The 22,569-nt window shown below is 38.6% G+C and overlaps 1 pseudogene; it reads left to right on the forward strand.

Annotated features, from left to right (window-relative positions):
• The first annotated feature begins 7,556 nt into the window (after window positions 1-7,556).
• On the forward strand, window positions 7,557-9,589 carry LOC145486352 (uncharacterized; annotated as a pseudogene).
• Window positions 9,590-22,569: the final 12,980 nt, after the last annotated feature.

The raw sequence follows: 22,569 nt of genomic DNA on the forward strand, positions 1-22,569 counted from the left end.
CATACTAGTACACATACTACAGCTACCAGTACTACGGGTTTCCAGCTATTACAGATAATACAGCAACTACACATATTACAGGTTTTACAGCTACTTCAGGCATCACGTATACAGCTACTACTAGTACTACAGGAACTATAGTTACTACAGGTACTACAGGCATACTAGCGAAATACTCAGCATGATCTAGTCGATCTATTGTAACTTGCAAGCTGAAGGCTTATGATCTCAACTGAAACTTACCAAATGCCCGAAAGTCGCAGAAATTGTTTCAGAACTTCGACGATATAACCTATCTAAATCCGTCCCTGATTTTTTTCAGAAATGCCTAGAGTTCTAAGGCCTATTTGGGTTTGACAGGTTTTGCAGTTTATGAATTTTCCGGTTGAGTTTTAGCACGCCACACAATTTTCAAGTGAACATGGCAATTTTATAGTAAGTTCAAGCTCAGGGAATTCGTCACCAAGCTAGAAAACCAAAATGATTTTTGGAATCACTCGGCATTTCCAGAAAAACATAGAATACAGTAAAAGCCCGCGTATAAGAACCTAGTGGTTTAAGAATCTGCTGGCAGAAATTTGCCGTTTTAACACCCAAAAATAATAATAATAATAATAATAATAATAATAATAATAATAATAATAACAATAATAATAATATTTCTAAAGCGCCCTTTCCTAATGGTCCAAAGGCGCTATTTACAAGGTTAAAAATTCATGTTACGAAAAGAAGTAAAAAGCTAGAAGATAAGTTAAAATAAATAACTACAATAAAACTACAATAAAACTGTTTTCAGCTCTCTTTTAAATATGTCCAGCGATTCTGCATCCCTAATAATGTCTAGATTTAGCCAAGACTAAAAGCGGAGCTCCTGGGCCGGGTTGTTTAAAGCCCGATTAAGATAACCCGCGGGTTAAGCGAGAATTTTGATTTGAATTTTGTAACTTTGCAGTGAGGTTTTCTGTATATTGTTTGGCCTTCTGTTTTGAGTTTGAATAATCTCAAAATACACAAAACAAAACGAGTGAAAAACATTTGTATACAAGAACTATTTATACTTCTGTTAACTTAAGGGGGTCTTATACTCTCAGATATAAATTTTTCTCCAGAAAACAATTTTTTAGGAACATGAAGATTCAACATCCCTGTCCACTTGTAAATCGTAATTTGAAACGATTTTCCTCTGATTACTCCTGAATTTACGTTTAAATTAAGAAATCTGAACACTTCTTGTTACCGCCATATCGCGAAGCCAATCTCGATCGGTCTCCAAACATCGTTTTAAAAAAGAACAAACGTTTAAGTTTATTCACGACAACGAGTTTGACTGAAAATAGAACAAAAATAAACAATTATTTACAACATTAGACGGCTGAACGGACAAACCCCGAAAAACGCAAACTTACAGCTTTTTCCCAAAATGAATGATTGACCTCTGGTGGACGATGATCGCGAAAAGGAAATTACAAGAACAGCGACAATGACTAGCTCTAATATAACTCGAAGGATGTTAGTTTGACTGTTGCCACAGAATTTAAACTACTAGTCTTATTAACATATTGACCTCACGCGCGCGCGAAAATACCAGATGTCCCGCGGGGCCTCTTGTAAGCATAATTAGCACGAGTGTTACACTTCTAGCTATATTTCAACATAGCAACACCCATAGCAACCATTGTTTACAGTCTAAAAGTACTCACAAAATGGATTCATTTCAGCGCATTTTAATGATACTTTACACAAACGCTTTAAAGATGTGTAGTTATGAGAATTTTGCATCATGGTCCTGAACATTGTTTCTTCTACCATCTTATACGATCCTTATACTTGGTTAACATTTCTATGACTGCATGGTGCGTATTCGGGTGTTCAATGAAACATTTATGTAAAACCTTTAAATATACCCCTCCCCCTGCCCCTAACCTCTCCCCCCCCTAGTTGAGAGGGCTAATTTGGGCTCTCGGAGACCGAAGTAAAACTTTAAAGCCTTATTTCTCAAAATGACCAAATAGACGGATCATCAATATCTCGCACACGATATCTCCACTGGGTTTTAACCGAATGTTGTCAAATTTTCAACATTGATGAAGGACACAGTTATCTAGGTCTTAAACCTCCAAAATTTGCAATTTATGAATTTTTTCCTTGTTATTTAGTTAATATAGTTAATATTAGTTAATATCAGTACACTTTTTCAACATCTCACGAGAAAACCCCCCCCAAAACACTGTTTTCTGAGGTTTGTCTCCTGGACAACTTGCTTATGGACAGGATGAACTTAATTCCATACTTCTCGAACCATTGATTATTACGTTATCGTGTTTATAATGAACACCACTTTTTAACACTAAAGAGCTAGTTATTCCTTAACTATCGTGGCACGTGACCTTTAACGTGATACTAAAACTGTTCCACAGAGTTGTTTTGCACACACAAAAATTTTTTTTTAGGTATGAGACCACCTTAAATCCTAGGTTAGCGTTTACCGGCTTCCGAAAAGCCCGGCCCTGTTTACAATAAGTTAATTTGATATGAGTCCGCGATCCATTAAAAAACCAGCACTTGGTCAGCGATCATCTTTAAAAAAAACACGTGACTTCGATGAGCTCTAAACTTGAGTCCTCGATATGGCCACGTGATACTGGTCAGCGGATACCTTGATTTGACAGGTGTTAATTGTTCACAATATGGATATCCAATATCAAAGAAGGAGGCTATAAATCAAGAGAGAAACCAGAAACTGCAAAGGACCGCATACGATAAACGTTACCAACGTAGGATCTACAAGAGATCTGATCAGCCAAAAAAATGTATGAAGACAAACAGTAGACTGCAAGGCTGATACTACGTAAAAAACGTTTCGAGACACCAATATGACAAGAACCGATAAAGTAGGATCGCAACAGTGGACATCTGTTTCGCCCTTCTTGGGGCTCGTCAGCACTGTGTAGCGAAGATATGTAACGCCAGCCCAACAGCCAACGTACATAAACTGCAAAAACGACCCGTTCACTATATCAAGTTCGGTACTTTGAACTCACTTGCGCCCCGAAACACGCGTTGCCACATCACGTGTTTCGGGGCGCAGGGAGACAAAGTGTCATGATTGGTGTCTCGAAAAGCAAAAAAAAAAAAATATATATATATATATATATGGCTGGACAAGGCCAGCCTAAACATTTAAACATTCAACGCGTGGCCAGTATCATGCTTTAAAAACGCAGCGTAAATCAAGGCTGTATATTTCTGTCAACCTTTTAGCTTAGCTGGAGAATGGCCGCCATCTTACACGACTCCGTCGCCGTCGCCGTCGTGCGTACGCGCCCACGAGCAATACCGCTAGCCATGATAACCACGAGAAAATCCATTCATGGGTTTCCTTTTCTTTCCTATATGAGTATGGGGTTCCGCTTGGCGGACCGAAGGGCCGCCGGAGCTCCGCTCTAAGAGCCTGTTTAGCCAAACAAGATCAAGCAGGTTCTTACATGTGGGTTTCTGTTATTTTAACCAAGCACTGTGACTTTGAGATTTCAAATTTATATTACAACAAATTAAATAATACAGTTGTGAATAAATATTGCATATTCAAGGCCGAACCAAAGTTTATTTGTTTTTTCTGGTAATCAACAATTATATCTCCTTCATAGAAATTAAGAACCTAATTAAGAACCTACTTAGCCTAAATTGCCAATAACCCCGAAATTCAAGGACCTATTTTGCCAGACTTTAAAAACTGTTGTTGTTTTTTAACACGCGAATTTTTAGTGTACTGTCAGAAGTTTGATTAAGACTTTTGGTCGAAAATTTTTGACAGTTTTTGACTGTCGGGCATTTAAGTAAAAGTAACTTTAAAGTGATTGAAAGAGCTATCTTTAGAGTTTTAGAGCTATCTTGAGAAACGTCCAGTCGGATTTTGCCCTTTTTGACAGGTAGGGGTGTGACACACAAAACTGTCATAGTTTTCCTCGAGAGTTGGATAACAAGTTTCTAATGATAAGATAATAATAAGTTTAGATGTTTTGATGTGTTGTATCGCTGTATGTTTTTGTAATTGTTTGTTTGCTTGTATTTTGACTTGGCCTTGCAATCCTAATCTCAAATCTCAAAGCTAATTTATATAATACACTTTGCACTGTTTTTTCTCGTGTAGTTATATAAGCTTATTGTCTATGTCAGTTAATTCAACGTGGCAGTGACCAACCCGAAAGCTCTAGCTACTTTGAACGCAGTGCGCAGTTAACTTTCTTATTTATTAGTTCGTTAAGTGTGATCGTCCGGGTGAGGGTAGCTCTGAAAATAACTGTTGTTGGTGACCGACGTTTCGACAACCTGAGCAGAAGTCATCTTCAGGGTCAAGTGAATAGTGTTTGTCAGTCGATGATATTATAAGTCTGGTCCGTTAAACGTGATTGGTCAGTTTAGCCATGATGGTATTGGCTGAAAGACTCGTGTAAAGTTCATAACATCATCGACTCACAAACACTATTCACTTGACTCTGAAGATGACTTCCGCTCAGGTTGTCAAAACGTCAGTCACCAACAACAGTTCTTTTCAGAACTACCCTCACCCGGACGATCACACTTAACGAACTACGTACCACACTGTTTTTACTTTCGTCGTAGTTCCCTGATTATAACACTGTACTAATAACAATAATAATAATTTATTGATTTATAGTGCGCTTTTTAACATACCAGGTGATCAAGAGCGCATTACAACAATAAATAACCTAAAACTATACAAGTATTAAAAATCAAGTTAACAGCCGCGGTTTTACACGGTATTAGGCTACCGTTTTAGAGACCAAGATAGTGCTCGGCATCAAATTTCTCTTCTATCAGCTTCCGAAGCAGCCACTCACAGGAGAAATTGTGACCCTCAAAAATGTATTCACACGGAACCTCGAGACCAAAACCACCTCGTCTGTTAACTCGCTTCCCCTTTATGACCATTTTCCCACAGTTGGTGTGCCTCTTCAAAAACCTGGTTAACCAAGTAGCCATTGACTTAGTGTGAGGAGAGAGAATTAGATAATTAAGTATGTTTTACACATTCGCTTTCGCTACCAGAAAATATAGAAATCCAACATAGATATATTAGTTTTAGCTCGTTTTGCATTTCTAAGTTACAGGTTACTGTTCCAGTTTATTGACCGTAACAGACACCTGCTAGTTTGTTGTAGGATCATAACTGTAATAAGCTTTGAACTGTAATTGCTACCTGCGATAGTCTTTTGTTAAACTGTTGTCTACTTGTGTTGTTTTGAGAGTTATTAATCTTGTAAACGTTGGATTCCGTTATAGCCAATCGAGCTTTCTGAAATGTATTAGATAATGTTTAGTTATGACTTTTTTATAGCTTTAATGACGTAACCCTTTAGAGTTGTGCTTTCGGCTTAAATAGTCGTGCCTTGTAAAATATTCTTGGGTTACATTCTGGCTGCATTCCGGTTTTGTTCCGGTTGCATTCTGGTTGTGTTCTTGGATTAAAACGATATCGTTGGACCTAAGTTCTGAGTGCTGTTCACGTCTCTCAAGGTAATTCCCTGTAACAGATCCGGTACTGATCCCCGCAGCAAGAGAGTTTCCCAGGTTTTTACAGAAGTGCTTTCCCAGGCCAAAAAACCTATTATCACATTAGGTAGGTGGCCTATGACCTCGAATTCTTTGTTCGACGGCTCGTTGTCTGGACCTGGTCAGGTTTTGGTCTCACAACGGCTACAGCATTCGCGTTCTTCTCATAAGCTTATATATATCTCCCAGTATTGGTTCCCAGTCAGCCTAGTCTTCATGGTATCCCCTGATGAAGTTGACTGTGATAAATATTACGACCTGGAACCAAGGAACCAGCTGTCAATACAGTAGCACAGAGCAGCTGAAAGACTTTGCTTAGTACTATGGACATGAAGAACTTTCTTTCACACTGAGTAAAGTCAATAACATACTAAATGAAATTCTTTGGAGAAATGTTTGCCTCCCCTAAACAGTATTCTCCAACGAAGTCACATATAGTTTACCCTTTGAAAGTTTTATTCACAATCACAATCTCCTAGTTCTCACGACAACCTTATTCTCGTTTTTCGTCAATGCTCCTTTTAAAAAACACCGCATCAGGTTAGATTACACAAGTATTAATTTAAAGATAAACAAAGAGTGGTACATGATTGTCTCGCTTTATCACTAAATTTATCTCCGGACGTATCTGCGGAAGTCGCTAATGAACTAATGGAAAACTTTTGTTGTAACCGATAACAACAGCGGCTAATTATTCTCATCGTTCACTCAGTAGTTGTCACTTAACTCTAAGCAGTGCAAAGTTTACCGACAATCCGAGCTTCGAGCTCCGAAATATCAGAAAACCATAACCGATTTTTTTTTCTTCTTGAAATCCATATGATAACGTTAAAAGCTTTTCTTACAAGGAAACGTAGATCAAAGTGTACTGCACCTCCTTTAGAGTACACCACGGACATTTTATGGGAATTTTTGGCGTATTTATTGTGTTTCTGTTTAAAATTGTTGTGAATAAATGTAAATTGAGTGATTTTCCACTTAAAAACGTTGTTCATTAGCTTGCAGTAGACTTTTACTGCACCTCGCTAAAAGTACACCACGCACATTTTACCCTTTTTTTATCGTGTTTATTGCGTTGCTGTTACTCGTTATTGTCAATAAAACGTAACTTGAGCGAGTTTTTGCACATAAAATGCTGTTTATTGACTTCCAGGGGAGTTTAAAGGAAACCTGTGTACAGCGGTCACCCTGTATATAACGGTCACCTGGCCATTTCCCAGGGGTGACCGTTATTTACCGGGTTGATTGTAATGTAAAAGGTAGCCTTTGTACATGTTCATGAATGTTGCACCTTGTCGACGCTGCATTAGGTAGGCAATGAGCATGAAAATACTATGACTAATTTGTGCGGTTCTTCTTTATCGTAAGTTCATACGGGAAAAAATGTGCACACAACTAAAGTAACTACGACGTCTACCCTAGCCTTGGCGAAGCGCGTGTTCTGACTGGCTAATACGCTCGATCCATTTGCCAGTGGGTTGCACGCTCACGTCAGTTTGTTTATTTGTACTTTTTCTCGGCAATTTTTTTCATCGATGTTGACACTTCTTAAAACATAATTCCTATTTTTTTTCTCCTAAAATATGGAAAGATTTAATCATTCTTCGGGATATGAGGAAGATTATTCCTGTGAGCTACGAAATTTCGAGCTCAAGTTTATCGACGGGAACATAAGACGATCCTGATGTACATTTAGGACTGGAGAGCACTCTGACTTAATGCAGTAAATCAAAATAAAGGTTGATAAGTCCATCCTATTTGTTAGCTAATGCAGTAATTTATCAGTATTTTGGCTTCAGATTGACTATTAAATTTACTGAATATTACAGCAAAACCAATAAAAAGAACACACAATTGAAATTCCAGTCCAAAATATGAAGTTCCGTTCCATATTGAGTGGGGGCTTCTGATGCTGACGTCATATTTTCAATAATCGTGACACTAACCTTCACCGATATCGTTTGCGCTAAACACGCAGCAGTTCTGATACCTGTTTTACAATGTCTTCTATTGTAACAGCCGTGGTTAAAGCGACTATTGGCTTGCTTGTGAATAAAGGCAGAGATAAGACAGCGGAGAAGCTGAAAGATGGTGATGTAACAGAACAAAAATTCCGTCGATTGATCATCCGTGAAATCGATTATATCAAGTCCAAGTTGGATGGATTATCATGGAAAGATTTGCTAGTGAGTATCAGCTTCTTTGAGGAAGGAATCGGGTTTTTGTATGACGTTTTTGATAAGGCAAGGTCCAGAAGCGAGCAAGGCGCGTCAACAACACAAGCAGCCTGTGATGAAGCATTTTCTCTGGCCAGAGGAATGAAAAAGTTGGAGCTTATTGACCTGGATGAATCAGCTACGAGGGCTCTTTCTGACGCAAAGAGGAGATTCGAAGATTCTCAAAGAAAAGCAACAGAAGCCTTTAGTAATGAAGCTCTAGAAACGTCTGACCGTATTCTAGCAATGCAATATCGAGTCATGGCGACAATACTAGAGAAACTAGACAATCCTGAGGACGCAATAGCACCATGTAGAGTGTGCGTTGAAGAACTGAACTCTTTGTCAGCAGTTCAGAATAGTTTTGATGTTCAGCTCAAGAAAGGCCTCGGGGGAGTATGGGGTTTGTTTGGTAAACACGAACGCAGACAAATCATTTCTAGTGTTTGCTACGTCAATCTTTCGTCTACGATGTCACGCAAACAGTCAGTAAAGGCGTAGATCCCTGGATTTGGCCTACTGTTGATGTCGGAGAAGACAAAGTTGATCCTTTGCGCGACCGAAGATTAACTGAAGTATTGCCTAAGCACGGCATAGAACAGTGTTGTGTAACACTGTCATTTGGTCAGGAGGGTGAAGAGGAGCACAAGCTGAAGGAGCCAGTGTGTATTGCTACAAACTCCAGCGGACATTTCATTATCGGGGACCGCGACGATTGTACCGTAAAGGTGTTTGACAGCGGTGGTAAATTTGTAAAACTTTTCAGTGTCTGTAGTGAAGTCGTGGATACAAAGTTATACATTCATGGTGTAGCCACAGATGTGCATGACAACATCTATATACTGGTGGAATTGAAGAAGCCTGGAACTGGTCTATGTGAGCGCGCCTTTGTTTATAAATTTGAGAACAATAGCAACCTGCATCACAAGTTCCCCGTGAGGGGAGGAGAGTGGAAGTGGCACAGGGTGATAGTCGCCGACAGTGGCAAAGTACTAGTGCTGAGAAGTGAGAATGTGGTCGATGTGTACGAGAATGATTGACAGTTTGTCCGCAGTTTTGGAGAGGGGACATTAAACTCTGCATTTAATATCACTGCTGCTAATGATGGCCGTGTTGTGGTAGTGGACAAAAGTGATTCTTTTGTTCACATATTCAGTGAAGACGGCGACCATCTGGGCAGATTTAAACGACAGGGATGTTATCGCTTTCCTGAAATTGCTTTCCACCGGGCGAGTGAAAATGTCGTCGTCGCTTCCGCAGAGCCAGAGAAAGAACACCTGCATATTGAAATATACACAAAAGATGGCGAATTTGTTCGCAGCACTCATATCCATGAAGAAAGAATTGAATACTTAAGAGGGATCACAGTGACTTTGGAAGGAAGCATTGCTTTAGTTCTTAAAGAGAAATACAATTACAAAATACTTGTTGAGTGAAAAAAGATAATGTAAAAGGGCCACAACTGATTATTCCACATGTCATATTTGTGCTCCTTTGGACGTACTGCATGGCAAATGTCCTATGTAGAATATGAACTTTTGAAGCTGATGGCGTGTATTGAAGTTGTGTCATTGAAGTTCCAAGGAAATTCGCGGTTTAGCCCTAAATATACGTAAAAAAAGGGCCATAAAGTATTGGTTGAGCTCAAACTGACATATTCACGAGTTTCAGAGGCGTAAAAACTTGTCTAGTTTTTTCTCAACGTTTTTAGAATGAGCTAGTCGTTTTCTCTGTATCGTAAAAATTGATCAAAGTCTTTGACAGACTCAACCTAAGAATGTTACATTGTATTAAGAACGGATATTTAACAATTAGACCCGTAGCCCGCAAGGGCTACGGGTCAATAGCCCATTCGGCTTCGCCTCATGGGCTATTGACCCGTGGCCCTTAAGGGCGAAGGGTCTAATTGTTTTAGTATCACCCAACTAGTCGGACAGAAAAGGTAATAATAAAGTTAGCAAATGCAAGTTGAAGAAATATTTATTTGGGAATAAAACGAAAGAAAGCGTCACGCTCGATGGCGCCAATTTCGCTACTCGATGACTATTACTAATAGTCCCCTAGTAGCGTAGCCAATCAAAATGCAGGATTTGCATTAGTCCACTAGTTGGGTGGTACTAAATCGTAATATTATATATTGTAAGAATACCTTTGAGAGATAAGAGTAATGCCTTAATAGAACTTACCCCGAGGGGAGGGGGTGCTTGACACAAAATGAACCGTAAGTATTAAATTAAAGCAAGAGATTATCAAGGTAAATCACCTCGATAATCTCTTGATTAAAGTAACTTTCTCCTCCGCTTCAGAGAGCTGTAGCTCCAGAGCTCCAGAGCTGTAACTGGTTCTCAGTTTTTGATTCAGCGAAGCAACATTGATAAAAGGAGAATCTGAAGGAAGATTGAAAACATTACAAAATACCATTTATCAGTGCCTGAAATGAGTGCAATTTATTAACATACTTTTTCTTATGGTCAAACGGCCTCACACGCTTTGGACAACATGTAAAAATTATAAATCTCGTAACTTAAATAATGATAGCAGCTAGGACTGGCATGCCGTTGTACATGAACAGATTCAGTCTGAGAGGATTAGATTGTAAAAACATTTGTGGAGTGGAATTCTTTCAACTTGGGAATTTCCACTTTTTTAATTTAAGCGAAATCTTCTTCACAGATTTGCATATAATTTTCCCTGTTTTTTCTTCTGTGGCTAATAAAAAGATTTTTAGAAAAAAATATGGGTTCACCGGTTTAGTTTTTAAGATAGATGCGATTGATGGTAAAAAGTGGGTCAAGTTTGTTGCTATGCAACAGAACAGTAAAACCTTAATTTTTGACATAAACACAATGGAAAGTACAGTGGAGTTACCTTAAAAAATAGCACAGCCATTCAAAACAGAACAGTTCCAAGCCTGAAAAATCGCACCTAGTGCTATAAGTCTGGAAAAAAAAACAAAACTGTTTGAGCCACCTTAAAACAGTATTTTTGTAACTAGTGCCCGCAGAGCTTCATGCTGGGCGAGTTTGAGGAGATTCGATTTTTCCTCTGTTTCCAAGTCTAGTTGATATTTGGGCGAAGCTGCTCTTAAATACTATGATTATTATAATTATTACGAGTGAATTTTTCTAATTAGCAGACATAGCACGGGAGAAGTCGAAAAATCGATTTTTCTGTCTTTTCGTCCACAAGTAGCCCTTAGGTAGACATAAAAGGTGGCATAGTTTTTTTGGAACTCGAAGCGCTTTAACTTCGAGAAAATCGAGGAAAACGATTTTCGCCTCGACGGTCACAAAATGGCCGATGGTAAAGGCTTAAAATTAGTTATCTAAACTTAATTTGTGTCCGCGTGTAAAGGAAAACCAAAACTTATCGATACTTTTTCTTGAAAGACCAAGTATTCAGCTATCCAAAAGAGGTTAGAACTTGACTTGAGCGCCATTTGAAAATAAACATACAATTTTGAAAAAAATCCCTTTCAGTTACAAGGTCGAATTCCTAATTTACGAATAAAATTCAGAGATATTTTTCGACATGTGCCATAACTCCAAACTCCTTGAAACTTCGCCTTTGGGACACGTTTATGTTGTTGTAAAACATGTATCAAAATCAGCTTGGCTTATTCTTCGTGTGGTTTTTAACGCGCCGCTGAAATAACCGGATTTTAATGAAAATATCAGCAAGAAGTAAACAATAGACTGCTTGCGTGTTTTTCTGAGGCCAAGAGAGTCCGCTGAAGTAAAGCGGTTTAACTTCTTTCATTATCATATTTTCGTTCTGCGTGTCAATATGCTTCTTTTAAAGTAAAATAGAATGATAACATGAGTTTATTCATGCATTCAAAGGTACCTTAACTCACAAGGAATATTTCAATCTTTTTACGTTAATTAGATTTATACTGACAAACGGACAATGTGTAGATTTCACAACCACGTAACGGCACCGCAATTCTAAACAATTCAACTTGCTTAACTGTGTACATGTATAAATAAAGTTACAGAGTTGCATTTACTTCAGTTGAATATGGAAAACGGGGCTGCAAGGTAAATGCGAGCAGGCGCTTATTTCCAACCTTTTCATGTAGAACGTGTCCATTTAAAACTGCGAAGGTAGAACGGAAGGTATAATATATGGATTTAGGCCAGCCTAAAAGCGTAGCTCCTGGGCCGGGTTGTTCAGAGCGCGAGTAAGCTAACCCAGGAAAAGGTAGAATTTTGATTTGAGTTTTCAACTTTGCGGTGAGGTTTTCTGTAACATGGATGTCCAATATCAAAGAAGTTCACGGTAAAGCAAGGGTGCATATCTCTGTGAACCTATTATTTGGAGTATGGCCGCCATGTTGCGCGACTTCGTCGTCGTCGCCGTCCTGCGTACGCGTCAACGAGCAATACCGCTAGCCATGATAACCATGAGAAAAACAACTCATGGGTTTCCTTCACTTTCCTATATGAGAATGGGGCTCCGCTCGGCGGCCCCAAGGGCCGCCGGAGCTCCGCTACTAACCTGCGCCGACAAAAACAACATTGATTGCAAGAAAGATTTCCGCTGGCAATCCCGACATAGCAGCATTTATAAGTCTTAGGATTTTTATTCTATTCTTCTCTCCTTCGTGACCTCTTCGTAGAACGGATACCATGTTGGAAATCAGCAAATTGGTGTTACCCAACCTGTCTTTTCGTATCACTGCCAAATACGATTCGCTGACCTCTGACTTTCCGCGACAATCTCGTTCATCGGTCTTCATCAGTTTATGCGCCGATAATGGAAGAATAACTGACCAGAGTCCACCCGCATTGCTTAGTAATTCTTCTGACCCAAAATCCAACAGTTCATATTTTTGAAACATACCGAGAAACGACAGAAACCTTTAAAAAAGATCCGCATTTGCGAACTTCGGTCGTCCGACCTTCAATCTGCTGTATATATAACGCGTCACGCCTTCCGAAAGCAAACGAAGTGTTAGCAAAAGTCTCAAAATTAATTTAGGTTAGAGCTTCGATCATTATATGGTTGCAGTATGTTTTACACGACGGCAAAAAAAACAAAAAACAAAAAACAAAAAATGCACAGCAAAAAAAGAAAAAGAGAACTGAGGATACATATCGTTTTTACATGCAGCGGGACGTCTAAAATAGAATTCTCTTGGGAAAATTCAACCTACTCACTGGGTAAAATTAATTAGCTTAAATGGATTTGGCGTGCTTAAATATTCTATCCTGCAGTCCAGCTAACTATTGCAAGCGGGGCTTTTAGTGAGTCATGGATTGCCAGTCGCAGAAAGTCGAAACAAAGTGAAAACATTAGAAAAAAAACTTCGCTTTGGCGGGAAATATTTCTGACCGAACTTTTGATTGGAATTCGCGGGACGTATTGTTCTCCTATTTGTTTGTAGATGCCAATTTTAACTAAACTATATATTGACAAAAGTACAAAAGACTATCAGAAACATGTTTTGCTTCGGAAATAAACGGCCGCTCTTTGGTAAAATTCCACGGCCGGGAAAGAAACCGTGACTTGCAAACAAAATAAACAATGAAATTTAAGATTTCTTTCCCAAATTTAACCTGTATTGCCGGTCCTGAAATGACTCTGAAATAACTTTTTGCAAACGAACTTGATAGGTTACAGAAAACGCAACTGTTTTAAGCTTTAATTCAGTAAATATCTCCTCTAGTGACTAGTTATCTTAAATTAATTATTGGACGGCCGCGTAGTAAAAACGTTTTTGACTTGCTGTTTCGCTTTGGTGTGAAATCGACATCTCATCATGTCTGGCATTCGATACGATAAAACATACTCAGATTAAATAAAGTTACTTTGGCGTTGAGATTGAACTGTTTTACCGTTATATTACAAGTGCACACAAACAATTTGTTTATTACTACAAAGAACTCATAATATAAGGACTTAAATGCCTGTACCCGCTTGCCCTCAGACCAACACGCAGAAGTCCATTGTTTACTTTCCGTGATGTTTTGGGTAAAATCGGGGTTTTTCAGCCGGGCCTCAAAAAGCACTCGAAGAATAACCCAAGCTGATTTTAATGCATGTTTTACAGCAACATAAAAGTGTTCCAAAGGCGAAGTTTCAAGGAATTTGGAGTAATGATACCTGTCGAAAAATATCTCTGAATTTTATTCGTAAATTAGGAATTTGACCTAGTAACTTAAAGGGATTTTTTTCAAAATTGTGTGTTTATTCTCAAATGGCGCTCAAGTCAAGTTCTAACCTGCTTTGGATAGCTGAATACTTTGTCTTTCAAGAAAAAATATCGATAAGTTTTGGTTTTCCTACACACGCGGACGCAAATTAAGTTTATAGGTTTCTAATTTTAAGCCTTTGCCATCGGCCATTTTGGAGACCGTCGAGGCGAAAATCGTTTTCCTCGATTTTCTCGAATTTAAAGCGCTTCGAGCTCCAAAAATCTACATCACGTTTCATGTCTACCTAAGGGTTATTTGTTGACGAAAAGACAGAAAAATCGATTTTTCGACTTCTGCTGCCAAATCCAAATTTTGCTTGGTTTTTGGTGACATTTGCTCTTAAATACTATGACTATTATCATTAATATCATCAATGATACTGTACACTGAGATGTAATCCTTAGGGATACCATACAATGATACCTTAACCTGAATGAGAGTTTCTCCAGGAGTTAAAGGAAGCTGACTAAGTAGTTAGAGAGCAGAGGTTTGATATCTATTTAATGGAACTAGCTGAATATCTGGAACAGATAACTGTCACGTGAAAGCAATAATGATTAGAGCACTCGCAACCAAATGAATTGTAAAAACACCCATTACTGTGCTGATGACGGGCACCTTCGGGCTTGAGGGGGCGGTGACCTTCTTGCCCGAAAAAATTACACATTGTCCGAATGCATGAGTGTTTAAATCGGGATGCAAACGCACTCAAATTGTATGAGAAACAAAAACGTTCACAATTCGCACAAAACTAGTTATATTCAAAGCTTGCATACTCAATAACCTCTATTAACAGTCTCAATCTAGCAAAATCTGAAACTTATTAAGAGAAAAAGTTCCAATAAAAGTAACTAACTAGAAACTAAATTGACGAGTTTTGGAAATCACGCCAACAGCATTATTTTTTAATGTTTTTTTTCACGTGTCTGTCCGTAGCTGGGCAGGCTCCAGGCCCCTCGCCTCCCCAGCTCGTAGGCCTATGCATACATGTATCTTCTATTTAACAAATAGATTCCATGTTGCCGTGCGTCTGTTCAGTAATAGATCACAGATGACGTCAAAATGAGGTAAGAACAAAAAAGTGGCACACGAGGCGATAGCCGAGTCTGTCACTGATGTTCTTACCACATTTTGACGTCTTCTGTGATCTATTACTGAACAGACGCACCGCAACATGGAATCTATTTGTTTTATATAATAACGAAACAAACTACTACAGATAGAGCTTATTTCTTATTTCAAAATCTTTCAACAAAACTCGAAAACCGCCCTTTGCCCACTTTGGCGAACACGAAAAAAACCGTTTGACGTAATCTGTTGTCTATACAAATTGAAGCGATCTCATTGGTTGCTATGCGTAGCAAAGAATTGTAATTGGTCCAGGAAAATCACGCCACTGTCAAACTTGACTCGAGCGTCGCTTCTCGTGGAATGAAAACTTACAGCAAAAGTAGAGTTGAACTGCGAAATCTACAAATCTTAAAGAAAATGCTGGATAAGTCAAGTCAGGTTTTGTCATCAGAGCAGCCCTGTGAGCCGAAAAGCTTGGATGTTGCCTCGAATATTGCAGGAGTTGAAAAACTGCGCTCGGAAAACTTGCGGTTGCGGTCAACCTGGAGGCCATTCGATTCGAGTTTTGAATGAAAGGAGCGTTAGTGATGGTGGTAATTTGTGTCCTCTGTGGTTTTTGATTCTCAAATCAGTTTGAAATAGTGTCGGAGACAGCTTTTAGCTGCGATACAGTTGGCCGTGAGCTGTAGTGAGCTATACTTTGCTCGCTGTTGCGCCCTGAAACGGACTGGAACATTCGCATCGGAAAGCAAGGTTATGTCTTTATTTTAACTGATTTTAAGAAGTGATTTTGATGTTTTATTCCAGACAATCACTTTGTCAACAATTATTTTGAGACTGAGAAAAGTTCAGTGTTTTAAATAAATTAATCTCATAAACATTTTGTTTATTGGGTTTGTTAAATTCGAGATAAAGCGATGGTTCTCGGCTTACCAAGACTAACTTTGTGTTTGGTTTAGTCTCGCTCGACTGCCGACTGAGACTGCTCGAGTATTTTTTCTGAGTCATTTTCTAAGAAAGAAACGGCTTTATCTTTCTCCTTCCTGCTAGACTATGCTTCTCGTTCCTGGTTAATGCCTCGACAAGACTTTTTTGTACTTCATCTTTTGCCCAGTCATGTAAAACATTATCTAAATTCTCAAAACTTTCCGCCATTTCAAAACACAGAGGGAAAAACTTTGAAATGATGACGTCAATCGTGCGTCTGTCCTCTAATAGATCATAGGCGAGAACCAATCAAAATGCGAGAATTACTTGGGTTATTATATAATAATAAATTAATCGTATCTATAACGAAATTCTCGATCGTGATTGGTTCTCCGCGCACCTATTTGTAATAGTAATTGGACCAAGTGGAGTAAAATTCAGGGACTAATCGCGAGAGTAATTTCAAAATCGCCATTTGAGAATAAACACACAATTTTGAAAGAAATCCCTTTCAGTTACTAGGTCAAATTCCTAATTTACGAATAAAATTCAGAGATAATTTTCGACTAGTATCATAACTCCAAATTCCTTGAAACTTCGCCTTTGGAACACTTTTATGTTGCTGTAAAACATGTATTAAAATCAGCTTGGGTTATTCTTCGAGTGCTTTTTGAGGCCCGGCTGAAAAACCCCGATTTTACCTAAAACATCACGGAAAGTAAACAATGGACTTCTGCGTGTTGGTCTGAGGGCAAGCGGGTACAGGCATTTAAGTCCTTATATTATGAGTTCTTTGCAGTAATAAGCAAATTGTTTGTTGGCACTTGTAATATAACGGTAAAACAGTTCAATCTCAACGCCAAAGTAACTTTATTTAATCTGAGTATGTTTTATCGTATCGAATGCCAGACATGACGAGATGTCGATTTCACACCAAGGCGAAACAGGAAGTCAAAAACGTTTTTACTACGAGGCCGTCCAATAATTAATTTAAGATAACTAGTCGCTAGAGGAGACATTTACTGAGTTAAAGCTTAAGAGTGCCTGCCTGTAAAAATCAGACAAATTCTTAATTTCGCGGCAAGGGTCGAAAATTCGATTTCGCTCATATACTTATGGTAGATACGCTAGGGCATGACAAAAACTACTGGATAGTTTTTTTGGCAAAATATCCTTTTATTTCAAAGAAATATACAAATTACCAAATTCCGTTAAAATCGTCATTTTACGCACCATTTTATTAAGCAAGTTTGAGAGCCTCGCATGCAAAACCACATCATTCTTCTGTCTTTAAAACACTCAAATATTTTTGTGCAATGTTTAAATGTGTACTGGGTTGATTTTAGGGAATGTTGCGTTGTCTTTTTGGGTGCAAAATAATTAAATTTCGAAGACATGTATTTCATTCACTTAAAAGTACTTCGTGAATATAATTAATTTTCACCATGTGCGAAACCTTCAAATGGATCAAGCTTCTGGTGGTTGAATCGCAGAAGGATGGTCTACAGATTCCTATAAAAATTTCTTTGGGCAAATGATTGTGAGCGAAGCGAGAGCTTTTCAAAGTACGTCAAAAATGCAAATACTTGACCATCCGTCGTCAAATTTCAATTTACGGGTTAGACGTATATTTTAGCATGTGCCACACGACTTGACCTATAATAAGTTGAAATAGACACAGAGCTGATAATTTGGAAAAGTTCTAACCTTATTTGTTGTAAAAGGCAGGTCCAAAGCCGATTTGACTTGTTTCTAGTCGATCTCTCACCATTCGTCGCGCATAAAGCAGAAGTTTGCTTTTGTTTACACAAGGTTAACGTCCGATGTACATCGCCTACTGTCAGCCTATTATTGGTCGAATACTATGAATCTGCGACCATCTTTCTGCGCTTATGAACATCACCGCATCTAAGTCTAAAACGGCTGAGTCATTTATAGATAGTTGCTTGCTTTACGCTTCGCCAAAATATTGCGTTTGATCGATTGCTGACCATTGCTGATAAGCGTGTCGGCGCAGCACAACCTTACAGCCGTTATTTGTTCGTCACGCAATGCTGTCACGGCATATGCTGCACATTTTGATCTATTTTGTATAGAGTACTCTCAGGATAAGTGAAACAATTTAATCATTGTTCATCTGTTTGTTCATATATATATAATATAATATGTGTGTATTTATATGATCGTGTTCTATAGTGTACGTGGCGTCGGTCCAATCACGTTTGTTGTACGTTCTGAAGTTTCAGACAACAGCTGATAAAGCTAGTGCCTGTAATCACTAGAATTTTAAGAAAATCGCCATAAACAAATTATAGATCAATGAAGCAAGAACTAGCTGAAATAAAAATAGGATATCACAACGTGCCCAATTCGTGAGAAAAACAGACTAAATTTAATTAGTAATTACGTGAGTAAATAGCCCTGGCCATGCTATTTTATTTGGCGTATTTTGTTTGCTTAGTGGCGAGGCATTGGTATGTAACAGAAAATAGTGGACTGTTGTCAATACAGTCCAAAATTATCGTCAGTAAATTATTGTAAATAAAACACCTATTGACCGGTTACCTCCGCGGCCACCATTTGGTCATTCCGATAAGGGTTTTATTACTGTCTTTACCACTATTAAGCGGCCACCCAAAATTTAAGAACTTTGTTTTGGAAAGAGCGATGGCAGATAAGAGTCTGAAATTGAAGGTGCATGACGAGTGATAATTCAAACGCACGTCTATCATGATTGTCTTGAATTGACTCCATGTTCACCAAGAAATTTATAGCCCGATAGTGAAAAATTAAATATTCAAGGTACACCAACCTCTATTTAAGCGGCTAGCCCCATTAAGCGGTCACCACCCTTTCCCAGAGGGTAACCCACTGTATTACATGTAAACCAAAAATAATTGCATAGCGCGAAAAGACCTAGGTATGAGTTTAGCGTTCCAGTATTACGCAGGGCATGTAGGTAGCGGTGGTCGAGTAAAAGATAACAACAGGGGCAATGGTAAACTATTCATTCTTTTCATTTCTTAAGTCAATCTCTTCCTACTCAACACGATTGTGTGCTCCCAGTGATTCCAAGCCTTACGGAGCCTTACGTATTAGGATAGAAATTGTCCTAGCCCTACCCCCTAAAATGGGATGACAGCATTGCGAGACGAACAAGGAACCGTTGCAAACCATCAAACCATGATGATCAAACGTAATATTTTAGTGTAGTGCAAAGCAAGCAACTATCTACAAATGACTTAGCCGTTTTTGACTTAGATGCAGTGGTGATCATATGTGTCGAAAGAGGGTCACAGATTCATGGTATTCGACCGTTAAATAAGTTGACAGTTAGCGATGTACATCGGACGTTATGTAAACAAAAGCAAACTTCTGCTTTATGTCCGACGAATGGTGAGAGAAACACGTCAAATCGGCTTTGGACCTGCCTTTTACAGCAAATGAGGTTAGAACATTTCGAAATTATCAGCTCTGTGTCTATTTCAACTTAGCATAGGTCAAGTCATGTGGCGCATGCTAAAATATATGTCTAACCCGTAAATTGAAATTTGACGACGAACGGTCAAATATTTGCATTTTTGACGTACTTTGAAAAGCTCTCGCGTCGCTCACAATCATTTGCCCAAAGAAATTTTTACAGGAATCTGTAGACCATCCTTCTGCGATTCAACCACCAGAAGTTTGATCCATTTGAAGGCTTCGCACATGGTGAAAATTAATTATATTCACGAAGTATTTTTAAGTGAATGAAATACATGTCTTCGAAATTTAATTATTTTGCACCCAAAAAGACAACGCAACATTCCCTAAAATCAACCCAGTACACATTTAAACATTGCACAAAAATATTTGAATGTTTTAAAGACGGAAGAATGATGTGGTTTTGCATGCGAGGCTCTCAAACTTGTGTAATAAAATGGTGCGTAAAATGACGATTTTAGCGGAATTTGGTACTTTGTATATTTCTTTGAAATAAAAGGATATTTTGCCAAAAAAACTATCCAGTAGTTTTTGTCATGCCCTAGCCTATCTACCATGAAAATATGAGCGAAATCGAATTTTCGACCCTTGCCGAGATATTTTCCATTTTTATGGACAGGAACTCTTAAAACAGTTGCGTTTTTTGTAACCTATCAAGTTCGTTTGCAAAAAGTTATTTCAGAGTCATTTCAGGACCGGCAATACAGGTTAAATTTGGGAAAGAAATCTTAAATTTCATTGTTTATTTTGTTTGCAAGTCACGGTTTCTTTCCCGGCCGTGGAATTTTACCAAAGAGCGGCCGTTTATTTCCGAAGCAAAACATGTTTCTGATAGTCTTTTGTACTTTTGTCAATATATAGTTTAGTTAAAATTGGCATCTACAAACAAATAGGAGAACAATACGTCCCGCGAATTCCAATCAAAAGTTCGGTCAGAAATATTTCCCGCCAAAGCGAAGTTTTTTTTCTAATGTTTTCACTTTGTTTCGACTTTCTGCGACTGGCAATCCATGACTCACTAAAAGCCCCGCTTGCAATAGTTAGCTGGACTGCAGGATAGAATATTTAAGCACGCCAAATCCATTTAAGCTAATTAATTTTACCCAGTGAGTAGGTTGAATTTTCCCAAGAGAATTCTATTTTAGACGTCCCGCTGCATGTAAAAACGATATGTATCCTCAGTTCTCTTTTTCTTTTTTTGCTGTGCATTTTTTGTTTTTTGTTTTTTGTTTTTTTTGCCGTCGCGTAAAACATACTGCAACCATATAATGATCGAAGCTCTAACCTAAATTAATTTTGAGACTTTTGCTAACACTTCGTTTGCTTTCGGAAGGCGTGACGCGTTATATATACAGCAGATTGAAGGTCGGACGACCGAAGTTCGCAAATGCGGATCTTTTTTAAAGGTTTCTGTCGTTTCTCGGTATGTTTCAAAAATATGAACTGTTGGATTTTGGGTCAGAAGAATTACTAAGCAATGCGGGTGGACTCTGGTCAGTTATTCTTCCATTATCGGCGCATAAACTGATGAAGACCGATGAACGAGATTGTCGCGGAAAGTCAGAGGTCAGCGAATCGTATTTGGCAGTGATACGAAAAGACAGGTTGGGTAACACCAATTTGCTGATTTCCAACATGGTATCCGTTCTACGAAGAGGTCACGAAGGAGAGAAGAATAGAATAAAAATCCTAAGACTTATAAATGCTGCTATGTCGGGATTGCCAGCGGAAATCTTTCTTGCAATCAATGTTGTTTTTGTCGGCGCAGGTTAGTAGCGGAGCTCCGGCGGCCCTTGGGGCCGCCGAGCGGAGCCCCATTCTCATATAGGAAAGTGAAGGAAACCCATGAGTTGTTTTTCTCATGGTTATCATGGCTAGCGGTATTGCTCGTTGACGCGTACGCAGGACGGCGACGACGACGAAGTCGCGCAACATGGCGGCCATACTCCAAATAATAGGTTCACAGAGATATGCACCCTTGCTTTACCGTGAACTTCTTTGATATTGGACATCCATGTTACAGAAAACCTCACCGCAAAGTTGAAAACTCAAATCAAAATTCTACCTTTTCTTGGGTTAGCTTACTCGCGCTCTGAACAACCCGGCCCAGGAGCTACGCTTTTAGGCTGGCCTAAATCCATATATTATACCTTCCGTTCTACCTTCGCAGTTTTAAATGGACACGTTCTACATGAAAAGGTTGGAAAATAAGCGCCTGCTCGCATTTACCTTGCAGCCCCGTTTTCCATATTCAACTGAAGTAAATGCAACTCTGTAACTTTATTTATACATGTACACAGTTAAGCAAGTTGAATTGTTTAGAATTGCGGTGCCGTTACGTGGTTGTGAAATCTACACATTGTCCGTTTGTCAGTATAAATCTAATTAACGTAAAAAGATTGAAATATTCCTTGTGAGTTAAGGTACCTTTGAATGCATGAATAAACTCATGTTATCATTCTATTTTACTTTAAAAGAAGCATATTGACACGCAGAACGAAAATATGATAATGAAAGAAGTTAAACCGCTTTACTTCAGCGGACTCTCTTGGCCTCAGAAAAACACGCAAGCAGTCTATTGTTTACTTCTTGCTGATATTTTCATTAAAATCCGGTTATTTCAGCGGCGCGTTAAAAACCACACGAAGAATAAGCCAAGCTGATTTTGATACATGTTTTACAACAACATAAACGTGTCCCAAAGGCGAAGTTTCAAGGAGTTTGGAGTTATGGCACATGTCGAAAAATATCTCTGAATTTTATTCGTAAATTAGGAATTCGACCTTGTAACTGAAAGGGATTTTTTTCAAAATTGTATGTTTATTTTCAAATGGCGCTCAAGTCAAGTTCTAACCTCTTTTGGATAGCTGAATACTTGGTCTTTCAAGAAAAAGTATCGATAAGTTTTGGTTTTCCTTTACACGCGGACACAAATTAAGTTTAGATAACTAATTTTAAGCCTTTACCATCGGCCATTTTGTGACCGTCGAGGCGAAAATCGTTTTCCTCGATTTTCTCGAAGTTAAAGCGCTTCGAGTTCCAAAAAAACTATGCCACCTTTTATGTCTACCTAAGGGCTACTTGTGGACGAAAAGACA

The sequence above is a fragment of the Orbicella franksi genome, chromosome 5, assembly GCF_964199315.1.
Source record: "Orbicella franksi chromosome 5, jaOrbFran1.1, whole genome shotgun sequence".
Lineage (NCBI taxonomy): Eukaryota > Metazoa > Cnidaria > Anthozoa > Scleractinia > Merulinidae > Orbicella > Orbicella franksi.